The sequence below is a fragment of the Leucopleurus acutus genome, assembly GCF_964270905.1.
Source record: "Leucopleurus acutus genome assembly, chromosome: 6".
Taxonomy (NCBI): Eukaryota; Metazoa; Chordata; class Mammalia; order Artiodactyla; family Delphinidae; genus Leucopleurus; species Leucopleurus acutus.
Window position 1 is genome coordinate 29,766,945 of NC_139149.1, and position 14,616 is coordinate 29,781,560.

A 14,616-nucleotide genomic window follows, 5' to 3' on the forward strand; every position below is an offset into this window, starting at 1 on the left:
CACATTGCACCTAAAATATTGGGTTGACATCTCCAAGACTGTATTCCAAAGCTGAAGAAAATAGTAAAGCCATCTTAATCCTTTATCTTCTGTCTTAAGTTCCTTATATACTCCAGATATAGTAACATTGGTTTTCCTTTCTCTGCCAGTGTTTAAGAATGTTTGCTTTAGAGAAAATCCCCTTAGAGACAGATCTGAACTGAGGTTTCCAACAGGAAATCTGTCACTGTGAACCTCTATTGTTTCCTGCTAAAATGCAGCACTTACTTAGGAAGGGACTAGTTGAATAATCTTTCCTTTCTGTGACATGTGGCTACAGAGCCAAAGCTACTAATTTTTACTCTAAAAGCCTCTAAATAAGAAAACTTGCCATTTTAAAATTAAATTGCATATACCATTAAGAAATAGTTTTGAAGGAAAATGACATTTCTTAAAACTATTTGTATTCGCTTGGCAGATATTCACATACCAGGGACCATGCTCGTCATGGTGTCATTTGTAGAACTATTTGTTCTACATTAATCAAAATATCATCTCCACCTCAGCAGGAGATCTTAGCAGATAATTAAGTTGATCCTTTTCAGAAAGTTTGCAATGCTGTTGCCTATTTATTAATAAAAAGAGAAACCCATATCTAACAGGATTTAAAATCTCGTTAGTTTTTTAAATCCTTTAAAAAGATAGCTAATACTTTTCCTAAAGTATTCTCCAATGACCATCTTTCTTTTATATTAACTGTAGAAATCAACATCACTTCTGTATTCAACGTTTGGAATATATTGCTTTTATCCCTAAAGACAGTTAAATCATATAGATTTAGTTTCAGCTTCTTCTTTTACTTCCACAACTCAATTCCTGGCCCAGGGCCTAACGTAATAAAAGTGAAATAAAAGAAAATAATATTAACCTTATCATTCAGATTTGATCAGTTTAAATAATATAAATAATCAGCATTTTCAGAATGTCAACTGCATGTAGTAGTGACATGTCTAATAGAAATGTGCCCTGGGTGAAGCAATGCCTGTATGGAGAAGGAATGAGTTCTCACCAAAGAACAGCATGGGGATGCTTCCATTTCTCACCACAGCTCTCTGCCTTCTTTCTTGAAGCCTGACCTAGGCCCAGTAGAGAATCTGAGAGTCTGCCTATGCCCACATTTCCCCAGATTCTGGCTCCCACCCACTCGTGACTCTCCTGTTTTTCACTAAACTCTCCTCTAGTCTTTAAGGGATGGAGGCAGAAGCTGCACTGAGAATATAAATTACTGTAGTGGGCCTTGGTCCAGTTATAATAGTTGCAAATTCATGTTTGGCTGGTGGCCTTTCACCATAGACACTGATTCATTGGCCCTGAATAGCCCATGGCCTCCAGTGAGACACATTTGCACCAGGGCTGAATTTGTCTCCTTTTGTGTAAAGAACCGCCACTCTCAGTATCTTCCTCACATAGAAAAATTTTCAGATTTTGAAATAACTCATCTCACCTGACCTTGCCTATGGACCAAAAACATATAAAATACAGATGTGCTTAACAACTCAAAGGTATTTCACATCATTGCTACTCAAGGAGACATTTCTGGGTGCTAAATATAGGGCAAGAAGACAGGTTATAGGGTGACCATCCTCAAAAATAACGTGAAAGAAGGAGAAAATGCTCAGTCACTGATGATGTAGCCTTACTTACAAGCTTTATAATTTAGCCTGAGTACAGAGTCATGATTGGCATATTCCTAGAAAAGTTATCAACCTAGGGAATATACAATGAGTACTGTAGTCAGCTCCTCATTTATACGTTTCTTCTAAATATTTCCAAAAATCCCTTCAAAAACTGCCTATCTATCTAAAACTCCAATAAAAATTATTTTATAAGAACTTACAATATCTGCTCTCCAAGTATTTACACCTGATTAAAAAAAAAAGTGCACTCCTTGTAGACCAAAATAGGCAATATACTCTTAAAGTTCTATTAGAATAAAGTAACAGTATGGTAAGAATTCTGTCCCTGTTTAGAACTATATTCAGTGTCTCTGTGTTATTCCAAAATCATTACTTATGCCAACTTCTTCAGATATGTGGTAGTACTAACTAAGCATTAACATGGTGGTAGAGACCTGGAGAAATAAAATCTGATTACAAAAACAGATTATGACTTAGTGGCTGGGACATTAATTTAGAAATGTCAGAGGAGGGCAAACAAAGCACTGAAAGTTTATCAAAGAAGTTGTGCTTCATATTTAAAAAAAAAAAGATTTTTGGTTAGAGTAAGAGGCACCAGATTTACCCTCTCCCTGAAACAACCAAAAAAATAAAAGATAAGATATATGAAACAGTGGTTATCAAGACATTAAACATCAGGCAATAAAGTACAATGATCTCTGAGAGAAAAGAAACAAATGAGGTAAGCCCTAACAATCCTGGGTCTTATTGTCTTGAGAGAATTTCCAGGTGCAAGATGAGAAAGGGAAACACAGGGAAAGTCCAGTGGACTCCATGAGTTGACAAGACTGAACTGAGAGTCCAAGATCATGCAAGTACTCAGGACAGCCATGGAGATGAAAATGCTTCACAGAATGTGAACCCTGGAGATTTACAGAGGATCCTCCTTGAGTATATAGCAGAAGATGACTCAGTATGCACATATAAGGAAACTACCAGATGTTAGCAAAAGAATCATCTGCAAAGATTGTAGGGAGAGTATCTGCAGCTCACACAGGACCTGGAATGGTGCCTGTTCCCACTAGTAAAACTGGACAATCTTATAATGTACAGGACACTGGGTAGAATACTCAGAATAGAATGGTGTCAGCTCAGTAGAAAAGAGTTAGTCCTAGAAAACAAAAACACTGCTCTGATTTCACCTAAAAAATCATATTTTAAGAAAGATGATAGACTCAAACAGACATATGCACAGTCACCTAAAATGTAAATAGTCTAAAAACTCCAATTAAAAGGCAGAGATTATCAATTTGGAAAAAAATTCCCAATTCTGTGCTAACTCTAGGAAATATACTTTAAATATAAAGTCACAAATACATTAGAAGTAAAAGAATAGAGAAAGATATACCATGCTAATAATAAATAAAAGAAACCAAGAGAGGCTATAATAATATCAAAGTAGATTTCATAACAAAGAATTTTACTAGGGATAAGGAAGTTTATTTCCTAATTACAAAAGGAAACATAACAATTCTAAAAGGCACTGGTAACAACATTTCCAAACATATGAAGCAAAAACTGGTAGAACTGCAAAGAAAAATTCACAGTAAGTCAGAAATTTCATTACTCATCTCACAGTAAATGATAGAATAAGTATACAAAAAATTAATAAGGATATAGAAGACCTAAACAACACTATCAACCAACTTGATCTAAGGATATGTATAGAGCACCCAACAACAGCAAAATATACTTTCTTTTCAAAGGAACGTGAAATCTTTATCAAAATAGACTAAATCATGAACAATAAAAGATGTATCAATAAATTTTAAAGAATTCAAGTTAAGTAAAGAAGAAATTCAAACCATGAAAAGTATGTATTCTGGCCACCAACGGAATTAAATTATAAACAAAAGTATCTAGAATATCCCCAGTTACTTGGACACTAAATAACACATTTCTAAATAACCCATAGGTTGAAGAAGAAATAAAAAGTGAAGTTAGAACGTACAAGTTAGAAATGAATAAAAATACAACATATAAAAATGTGTGGGATGCTGCTAAAGCAGTATTTAGGTGCACATTAAAAAATGAAACACCTATATTATAAGAGAAGAAAGGTTTCAAATCAGTGACCTCAGCTTACACAATAATAAACTAGAACAAGAAGAGCAAATTGAACCTAGAGTAAGGAGAAGAAGAGAATGAAAAGACAAGGCATAGACTACGAAAATATATTTGTAAAACATTTATCCAAAAACTAACTTGGATTCAGAATATATAAGAATTTGCAGAATTCAGTAATATAAAAACAAACAATCCAATAAAAACATGAGAAAATTATCTGAATACATACTTCACCAAGGAAGATATACAGACGGCAAATATGCATGTGAAATGATGTTCAATATCATTAATCACTAATGAAATGCAAATTAAAGCCACAATGAGATACCATTACAAATCTATTAGAATGACTAAAATTTAAAAGTATCAAGTATTGGCAAGGATGTAGAGGAACCTGGAATTCTCCAATACTGCCAGTGGGAACGGTAAAATAGTACAACCACTTTGTAAAAGAGTTTGATACTTTCTTAAAACGTTTCTTAAAAAGTTAAGCATATGCTTATCATGTGAACTAGTCTACCTGTAGAGAAAAGAAAGCATGTATCCACACCAAGACTAATACAAGAATGTTCATAGCAACTTGATTTGCAATAGTCTAAAACTTGAATCAGGGGATTAAGAGGTACAAACTATTAGATAGATATAAAATAAGCTACAAGAATGTATTGTACAACATGGGGAATATAGCAAATATTTTATAATAAATATAAATAGAATATAACCTTTAAAATTGTGAATCACTATATTGCATACCTGTAATTTATATAATATTGTACATCAACTATACTTCAATTAAAAAAAAAACTTGAACTGACCCAAATGATCATAAATGGGTAAACAGATAAAAAATATTATATTTATCCATACAATAGAATTCTTCACAGCAATATAAAGGAATGAACATTCAATACAACCATCAACATGGATAATCTCAAAATAATTAAGCTGAGTGAAATAAGCCAGACAAAGTTAATACATACTGTATGACTCCAGTTTTATGTAAATGTACACTAATCTACAGGGGCTGAAAGCAGGTAATAGAGGCAAGGCAGGAAGTGGGGTGAGGGAGAGGTATTGCAAAGGGAAACAAATTTCTAGGGGTGATAAACATGTTCATTATCTTGATTGTGGTGAGGATTTAATCACCTGTTTAACAAACCTGTTAAACCTTATAAAATTGTCCATTTAAAATATATGCAGTTTATTGTATGCCAATTATACTTCAATAAAGCTGTTAAACAAACAAACAGTACTCACAGGGACGTGTAGTGAATATACAGAATTGTGAATCTAAGATTTCCTGGATACCATATAATATGTACCTGAAGATTCATACTAGTCATATGCTCTTTAACATTTATTAATACACTAGGCATTATTCTCTTAAGTCACCAACTCTTTGTTATTAACTCTACGTTTTATTTTTTCCTCTCTTCTGACAAAAAAAGCAAGATTTCACAGAACCATTTTATTGTCATAAAATTTCATAGTATTTATTTAAATCTTTTATTTGTTCCCTTCTGTCTCCATTACAGAATGTGTAATTGTTTTAGCCTGTGTCAATACTAAATATGTAGCAAAAAGTTCTGAAAAAAGAGACAAAAAATATTTTCTGTGGGTCTATTATGTACTTATACATCTACTAGGTACTCATATACCTTTATTTCTTTTAACCCTCTCATCAGCTTTCTAAGGACAAAAGTATTATATCTGTTTACAAATGAGGAAATAGCAGAGACCTGAAGAATCTATCCACTTAACGAATTTTGAAATCAAGAATGGAGCTCTGTTGCTAGTAACACCAGAGTTTTAGGCTCTTTTCAGAAAGCTGCCTGATTGTACTGCCATAGCACACTTTCTTCCTACAGAGAGGAGGCACATCTCATTGTACAAGTTTGACACAACGTGTCAGTGATTCTCTATATTGAAATTCCCTTACAATTTTAGCCAATTTGTACACTAATCAAGCCCCAACTACTGAATTGATCAGGAGGAAAAGCAGTTCTTCACAAATATGAAATAAAATACATATAAACTCAAAGAAAGAAAACTAGATTCCCAAAGTTCAGGTTTAGGGGAGAAAGGTATTATATTCGGCTGAACCAAATAAAATCTGTATTTTTAAAATTTCCTTCCTTCACTTGTTCCTCAAATGTTTATCTGTGCCAGATTCTGTACTAGGTACTGGATATATTAGGGATTAGAAAGATATATAGATCCAGCCCTCCTGGAATTTATAATTTGGCAAGGGAGACAGTAGGCTTCATTAGAACCTTTAAAAATGCAATAACATAGAAGCAGTATTAGAATACAATAGTGGGCATACAGCAATGGAGAACAGGAGATACTCAGCACATATATAACTAAAAATGCCGCATACTGTTCCACAGATCTTACCCAAAGCATAGAACTTGGGAAGGTTTCAGGAGAGAGATATACAGCTGATGAATAGAAAGGAAAATAGAACGCATGCAGAGAGATTAAAGAAAATGAAATTATTTTGGCCTGAAGAAGGATGTAAAAAAACTTGAGTCCTTAAACAAAGGACTTTAACCCAAAGGATAACGTTTGGTTATTCAATATTTCCATTGGAAATATTTTAAAAGGAAAAAAAATAGGCTTAATTTATAGTGTGATTCTAGCATATTACCTAGACAAAGAGAAGTATTTTTGTTGTTTGTTTGTTTGATTAAGAATGATAGATGTGGCCCTATTAAAGTAGGTGAAAACCAGAGGACCTCTAATGATCCTTTTCCTTTGAAGATTCTATGAACATCATAACAATATACGCACTCTAGATGAAACTTGCGTGGACTTGACGCTTTCAGCTCCATCCTTTATTATGGTTTAGAAATGCATTCCGTGTTAATTCAGCAGCATGGTTAGTGAACACTTTCCATCTGTCAGTAAGATGCTGAAAATTACTAAGTCACAGCATTGAGCCAAAAAAATGAAATTGGGTGGATGAATAATTTTGTACTATAAAGAAGCAGTAAATTCCAGCTGTGAAAACCAAGTAGCGCAAAGAAATCTCTGGGATTTAAGATTGGTACTGCCATCCCATTACCCCACACCCGATAGTTTTTGAAAAAGAGTCATCTTAACTGTTCCAAACTAGAGATTTTAGCATGTTCATTTCTTGCATTTGTTTCAGTGCCAAAAAATACAGCATGTAGTGCCAAGACTTTTTTTCCAGAAAAGAATCTAGATAATTCATGCCCAGTGATTAATTACCAAATTTCATAAAATAAGAAAAAAATGCTTTCTTATATTAAAGTTTTCAAAAAATTGGAACAAAGCACAGTGTCAATAACCTTCACTTCTGCATGGTGAAAGTTTCTGAAAGTATACTAAGAGTAATACTAGCATGAGCAAATATTCTCTTCTCAGTAGTCACTTGTATTTTAATCTACTTTAATAATAGTTTAGTCATCCAAAATTAATAACCATTGATAACAATAGTTCTAGAATTCATTTTAACTATTAATAGATCCTCTGTATTACTTATGCTTCATTTAGATTGGTAGAGACTTTTGAATAAGAATATAATGAAGATACCATTTTTAAAAGCACTGTTGCAGTTCCTTAAATGACTTGCATTATGCATAGAGTTAGACTCTGAGGAATGTCACCATTTCCTGAAAATACTCTTTGTACGTACCTACAGCAATTTCATGTATTTATAAAAGCTTCAGGAAGGAGAAAATGCATGATTTAAAAAATAAATCTATATTCATGGTCATTCAGTTAATCAAGTGGAGGACAACATTTTCAAACGTGTGACCTGCATAACATGGATGGCAAGCTGTGGATCACGTACTAGATGGCTCTAACAGTGAATAAGCAGGGTGTTACATAGTATTGACTGGCTGCTGAGAAGGTTACCCCCTGTTCAGTTCTCTGTCATTTTTTCTAGTTGCTTCATTATGAAAAGTTTGGTCATGGGAAAATAGGGCTTTGCTCAACTCACTAATCTCCCTTTTTAACAAAGAGAGAATTGGATTTTGTTAGGCTAGTGTCAAACTAGAATTGTGTCAAGCTAGAATTTAATGACATTGTTTTGCTTTCAAATTGACTATAGACGAGGCATCCCTTCATTGTCACTCCTACGCCCACTCACTATTAGTGACAATGTTATTAAAAAAATTCTATTTAAGTATGCATTTTTTTCTGATGACATTTATCCATTCCTATTTGTCTAGGATCATTTGTATCTGCATCTTAATTCCTTGCCTTACTGCACATCTAAGCCAGGTCAAGGAAGCTCTACTGAGTAATGGTTAAGTGCATGGGGCTGAAGACATCTCCTGTGGAACCAAATTCTGCTTACTAATTTTCTACCTGGGTAATCCTAGGAAAATTACTTACACTCTCTGAGCCTTATATCCTTACTTATAAAATAGGAATAATGATAGTTATACTCTCTCACATAACATCCTCTCTCATAGGATTGTTGTGAGGATTAAATGATATAATCCACACATAATCCACACATAAAGTTTAGCACAATGCCTAGCATGATGAGCTTTCAAAACTATCCTTATTATTAGACTTTGAATTCCCTGAGTATATATAATGGCTTACTTAACATTTTCAGTAGATGTTTATTAATTTTTAAAATAAATGAATGTTATAAAGATACAAAAATCAAGTTTAGTTCTACAAGTAAAATATTAAAAAGGAAACAAGTAATACAATCTGGGCCTAAAGTATATCGTAGGATGAACTGATTGTATCCAGAGATTTTAAAAGTCCTGGTGCTTTCCTCTGAAAAGAACAGGGGTGCTGATATGAGAGCCCCTTGAAATTCAGCCTTGTGCATACTTTTCAAATTCCCTATTGGTAATACCAATATCCATTGGTAATATCTCTTGGTAATACCAGGGTTTTAAATTACATGTTCCCAATAATAATTTTAAGAAATATTAACAAATCTGATCTGCAATTACCTCTATTTGAATATTATGAAATGGACATGGTAAATCCAGACAGAAAAAAAATTTTTGTTCATATTTTAAGTGATTGATTCTCAATTTTCTTCCCTCTGACTCAGTAAAATGTTCTTTATTTAAAAAGAACTGGCTGAATTGTCAGGGTACTGAGTTCATAAAATGATTTATGATTACTAGAGGTAGTTTCCTATACCTCTCTGATTCCCTGATAGTTATGCAGTGAGATTTTTACTGCTCAATGTCTCTTTATACCAAGAATCTTGTGGTTTTAAACATTAAAAGACCAAACTGAAGATCTGAGAATCCAAAAGATTCTCTTCTTGAAGGAGTAATTATCATGGGACTGGGGATACGCTCATTCCAAGAACTCTAAGTTCATCCAAAGAACTTCTAGGATAGGAATCCATAAAGTAACATAACACCTCACCATCTATGAATAGTTTCTAGAAACAGACAGAAATATCCATATGAGGAATCTAGCTTACTGATACACAGATATAATTGTTAAGAGACATAGCTGTATGATCTTTTATAGAAAAACATGATTAATTGGAATTAAGTAATAATATTGAATTTTCTGAGTACGCTTTGTTTTTAGGATTCAGAAGTTAATTACAAAGGAGACTAAAATATAAACAGATTCGATGTTTGATTTTTTAATGTAATATAAGAATATTCAAAATGTGGATCTATAGCCATATATGCTATTAAGTAATATGACATTTTTGCCAGTACTGTTTACTTGGTGATAGAAAAAAATTAGATTAATACTTTAGAAATGTCTTCAACAAGTTGAAACAGGTTAGATGTTACTCTTTCAATAGCTTAATTAATTAAAGCTGTATGGCACTTTATAAAAAGTAAGTTCCCAGCATTGTGATATGGATTTTTTTATTGAGTCAGCCACTCAATATTTAATACTCAGTATTTAACACTAATTGTCAATACACTCAATTCCTGAATGATTGATTTTAATGAACTAAAACAAAATACCATACATTTACTTTAACATTAATATTTGATATTAGTATTTACAGCAAAATGGTTACTATAATATTATTGCAGGTATATACATATTCTGTAACTTTTTATTAGTTTAAGGTTAAATATAAATATATGAACTTACATTAGAAATCTTGAGTAAGATAATACAATTCACGTAACCCAAATACCATTAATCAAAAATATTACTTGAAAACATATTAGATTTACTTGAACTTTAATAAATAGTATCAGTTTATATTCTGCTTTTTTTCAAATATTAGTCAAAACCCAGTAACTGTATCAAAAGGGAAGTATTTATATACTGGAGGTTTGTCTCTTTCTTAGAACACAGAATTTTGAAGGGAAGTGTTGTACTCATGTGGATAATATGATCCATAGGAATGAGAAATCTCTGGTCACAGGGTAGATCCACTCTCTATTTTATCTCTCTAGCCCTTAAATAATATTTTTCATGTCAATCCTGCTTTGGGTCAAAGGAAACTCATCATGAAGAATTTCTGTTCATATTCCTTTAAAAATACCTCTCAAGAATTTTGGATTTGAAAACTAAAAATATTAATTAGAAGGTTAAGATTTCAAATGGAAATAAAAATAAGTAATAATTTACTCTGGCATCCATAACCCAGCAAGAGGTAACAGAGTTCATTGTTTCACACTAAACCCTATGTCACCTCTCTTTCCACTCCCATTATTTACCACATGAACTCCGAACAAGGAACCATATATGAACAGTGGCCTGATGACATAAAAAATCTAGCCCAGAGGCTTTGCAGCCCAGGCATTGAATCTAACACTGACTGGAGAATAAGTATGGTTATCAGAATCATCATCTATACCACATCTGTCCCCTACATACACATCACAAAGCTATTAAATGTTACAGTCACAACTCTACAATAGGTCATTTTTTACGCATTACTGTATTTTGTCCTGAAATGTTAATGGCTGAAAATGGATAGTCTTTTTGTAAACAAAGTCTGATACCACTTGGATCCTCAAACTGATCTTAACATATAAGCACAAATCTAAGTTTTCTTAAAGGAATAAACAAAAGTACCTTCTACATAGAGGTGCATTATCAGGTGTTGCTGTTGAGAAGAGGCAATACAATCTTCCATTTTACCTACTTTCATTCATTAATATACAGTATAATCCTATATACATGGTACTAAACAACATTAAATAACACCTGAAAATATAAATGACAGAATATCCACTAAGGAAATTGCCAGCCCAAAAGATATGTGAACAGAATCTTATAAACTGAAAGAAACACACATATTTTTGTTCTAAAAGTAGGTAAAAGCAGGCAAATTTTTCAAGTTCTACATTTCATACTTTTTTTTTAATACAGCATCTAATATGTAGGCTTCCTATGTACTGCTATAAATCTGTTATTGTAGGGATTTAAATGTTTTAAGAGATATCTTAGACCAAATGTTAAAGTCTATTAAAAATGGTACAGGTATATAATTGTGTAACTTTCTGTGCAAGTCTTTGTGTTTGAAATATCTTATAATTTAATATGTATTACACTTGCTTTAACTTAAAAAATATTATTTTTTCTTATATTCTCATAGCTTGAGTAACCCAATTCAAATTTCCTCATCAGACATTTAAGGGAGAATAAAAGCAAGCATTGATGGGTTCTGTCTTTTGGTTTGAGTGTGTTCAGTGTCATGCTTGAAATCCAGGCTGTGGAAAGTACAAAGCTACTGTAGGAAGCTCAAGTTCCTTTCACAAGCCCCAGCTAGTGTGATTATAACGACTGCATTAAGTAAAAATAATTAGCCAAGCAGCAGGTTGGTTATAAATCAAGACTGTTCAAAAGCAGCAAATGACTCTGAACCAGCGTGAAAGCAAGACTCTCTTTGATGACACAGAAATGATGTAGGAGAAGAAAGCAGGAAATGAGACCACAGGGAGGAGAGATGTGGCAGCACAAACAGCCGACTCTAGAGAGCAGAGTGGTGAGTTCATAGCTGACCAGGAAAGCCCAGGCATAAAACTGATGAAAAGGATGTTTCATAGGGATCTAGGGCACTGAGAATCTAAACTATAAAACAGGGAGAGAGAACATAATGGAAAGACATATTCTGATATCACCTTATGAGAGTCAAATTGCAGAAAGTTTCAACTCTGTTACAAAGAATTATGAATCTAGTACAGATCCGTCAAATCCCTAAATGCTCATTTCATTCCTAAAATAGAAAATGGCAGGCAGAAGGTGAAGAAAGTTTGAAACTGAGATTCTTAATGAAAAGCCCAGAGCTGCCACAGTTGGAGTAGTCTACTGATTGTGGTCAGGCATTCAAATGTGGCACTGGCCCAATATCGTAATAAATAGTGTAACAGCCTTCTAAGAGTAGTTAACATCGATAGTCTAGTAGAAGTGTGTATATCTACGTTTTAAGAAGCTTTCTTTTATTTGGGCATAGAGTGAGGAAAGAATAAACAACCTCAGGCAAAAAGAAATAATTTTATAATAACTATTAACAACTCATAAAACAAAGTTAAAACTACAGTCTTCCTTGGTATCCACAGGGGATTGGTTCCAGGATCGCTACGGATACCAAAATCCATGGATGCTCAAGTCCCTTAGACAAAATAGCTTAGTACAGTCGGCCTTTCCAGATCTGCTGATGTGGAACCTGTGGATAAGACAGGCCCACTGTATCCTGCTACAACTGTGAAGGTAGCATAGATTTAAATCTATATTTATACAAAAATAGAATTAAAAGGTGTTTTAAAATATTTTTCAATTTAAATCCAAACATGCCAAATGTAGCTTTAATGGACTCAAATACAACCATCTCAAAATCTAGCCATAATAAGATGGGAAATTATGCAGTTAATTTAATTTTTAAATTCAAAGTCTCACCACGACTAGATTACTGGACAAAGACTCCTAAACTATATTTAATCTACATCTATTCAAAGTGATTTCAAAGCCTCCTTATGCTAACCTGGAAATGATTACCATACAATTTTTTACAAATATTGAGCATTAGCTGTTAAATTTGCAAGTACTCGTAAGATCTCAAAAGTTACACTGGGCTGACTGCAATAAACATGTGGTATTTTGGTAAATATAAAAATCAAATAATTTTTAAAATATTTGCACATTACTGGTTATTTAGTTCCCTATACTACATGTGTACTGTGTTTGTGTTAAGTTACTGTGCTCTGTTTTGTTAGGCTTTTCTATAGTGACTGTCTCTCCCTCTCCCTCTCCCTTGTATGTGTGCTTCTACATTGGTTTTATTTACACAATTAAAAGCAAAGCAAACCAAACTGTTTAATTTAGGTCAAGGTAAAACAAATTATAATCCTGGAACTTTAGAACTGACAGAAAACAATTAGATATAAAACTATAGATAAATACAAATATTGGTGCTGAAAAATAAGATGTAAGGGCTAGGTGAACTCCAAGAATAAAAAAGAATCTCCTCCTAAACTGAGCACTGGGCTAAGAAAGTACAGAAGGCAACTGAAATAAAAATGGGTTGCAAATGGAGGTTTTGCAACAACGAATGGGCCAGTTTCTCAACAGCATTTAATGCAAGTCTACACTACAACCTGCTAGGCCACTTGACATGTGAAATAGTGAAACACATCCCTTCTTCTAGACAAGGCCCATTCTCACCCACAAAGAAACATGTAACTCAGATTCAAATAATAAGGCCTTGGCTTGATAGGGTTAATCTTTAAGGAGTGTTATGTTTCTTTCCCACTCAATAAAGCATCAAATGAGGAACTATCCCACAAGGGTGTTAAAAGAATTAGCAAAAATACATGGCATTTATATATGTATTGAAGACAGAAGAAAGGGGAAAGAGGTGGTCTTTTAGCTCCTTCAAAAATAAGGGTTGACAAATGCCATGCTAAAATATGATGTAGAAGAAGTTTCTTTAAGTTAAATTAGCACCTGTCCACGGTAACATTTTAGAGTGGGTTTAAGATACATTAAATGGTAACCCTTATTCATCCTTTCCCCCATTTTCTGTATGTATGTATATATTTGTATACTGGTCTGGAACTTAAAGCAATAATTGTGGCTAGGAGAATTCTATATAATTTTATAACAGAAAATATTTAAATATTTTCTTTTTATATAGAAAAAATGATGTGGATTCATGTTATGGTCATAGAGCAGAGGCTTTGGTGTCAAATAACGCTGGATTCAAGTTCCAGTTATGCCACTTGTTAGCTGTAGGATTTGGGGTAAGTTACTCCTTGGATCTCATTTTCCTCAACCATAAAATAGGGATAATAAGGAGATTAAATGAAGTAATCACTATAAAGCCTTTAACGCATTTCTTGGGCCATATGGTAAACACCACATAAATATTAGGCATTATTCTTATTATGATGATTAATAATTATCAGTTTGAACGGTGTAACATACCAAAACAGTTAAAGCACATCAAAGTGATGAGGAAGAAGAGTAAAATGGAGAAAAAAAAATTTCATCCAAGAAATTTTTCAGATAGCTAATATAAGTCATTATTCCATGTTGCTTTGGTAAACAAAAATACAAAAGACAAGAGAGCAAAATACCCAGTAATATAAACTCGTCTGCAAAAGTCCTTGATAAGTGTTATGGACAAACTGGTGATGGATGTGGTTTGATGCTTTGTGAATTGATTATGAAGGTCAATTCCACAAAGTGAGAAATGGTGGTTTTATGATACTATAAAGTGATAAGCCATACTGATTGCATGTCCTGAAGACACAGTTACATAGAGACAGTATCAGAAAAAAAACTCTCAATGAAGTATTGTTGCCTGTGATTATACATATAGCTCATGAATATTGTTCAATATAATGGAATTTCAAAGAACTTAAATGATTTTCATCATTTTGATTTCTCCCAG

General features: G+C 33.1%; 1 protein-coding gene across 1 annotated transcript in view; it reads right to left on the reverse strand.

Annotated features, from left to right (window-relative positions):
• The window catches only part of LRP1B (LDL receptor related protein 1B), a gene marked incomplete at its 3' end in the record, with an annotated part of 1,833,965 nt that overhangs the window by 190,518 nt on the left and 1,628,831 nt on the right, over positions 1-14,616 (reverse strand). The gene's annotated exons all lie outside the window — the stretch shown is intronic.